This window comes from Sinocyclocheilus anshuiensis, unplaced genomic scaffold (genome assembly GCF_001515605.1).
Source record: "Sinocyclocheilus anshuiensis isolate Anshui unplaced genomic scaffold, SAMN03320099.WGS_v1.1 scaffold1195, whole genome shotgun sequence".
NCBI lineage: Eukaryota > Metazoa > Chordata > Actinopteri > Cypriniformes > Cyprinidae > Sinocyclocheilus > Sinocyclocheilus anshuiensis.
Genome location: NW_015539891.1, coordinates 148,356 through 148,742, shown reverse-complemented (window position 1 = coordinate 148,742; position 387 = coordinate 148,356). Strand labels below are relative to the sequence as shown.

The following is a 387-nucleotide window of genomic DNA, read 5'->3' as shown; positions in this document are numbered from 1 at the left end:
CGTGCCACAGAAACAGAGTAAGGAGAGATGACTGAAGACGATGGCAAATGATTTGCAGATCCTGTGCACCACTGACAAACATCTAATCTTGTAAAATGTGCGGTAAGTACTGCTGCTCCATAGTATAAACAGACTATGTGCGATCTCGAAAGTGAAAGTGAAACTAAAAAGCCATAGTGCATTCAAAAGCAGTTTCAATGCCAGGTATAATAGCGGCTCCCTGATGCCCGAAATATATGTAGTATAATTACCCAATTATAAAACTGCGAGGGAAAATATTGAAATATATATTTTCCTCCCATCTCGTATTTATTCCCTTTAGGGGTTCCTCCTACACGTCATTTTCTTTCCGAACACGGTATTGGGATGCGGGGGGGTCACGATGCC

General features: G+C 41.9%; 1 protein-coding gene across 2 annotated transcripts in view; it reads right to left on the bottom strand.

Moving 5' to 3' along the window:
- Positions 1–387, bottom strand: part of LOC107685795 (ubiquitin-like domain-containing CTD phosphatase 1) — a 42,318-nt gene that overhangs the window by 40,313 nt on the left and 1,618 nt on the right. The window lies entirely within an intron of this gene.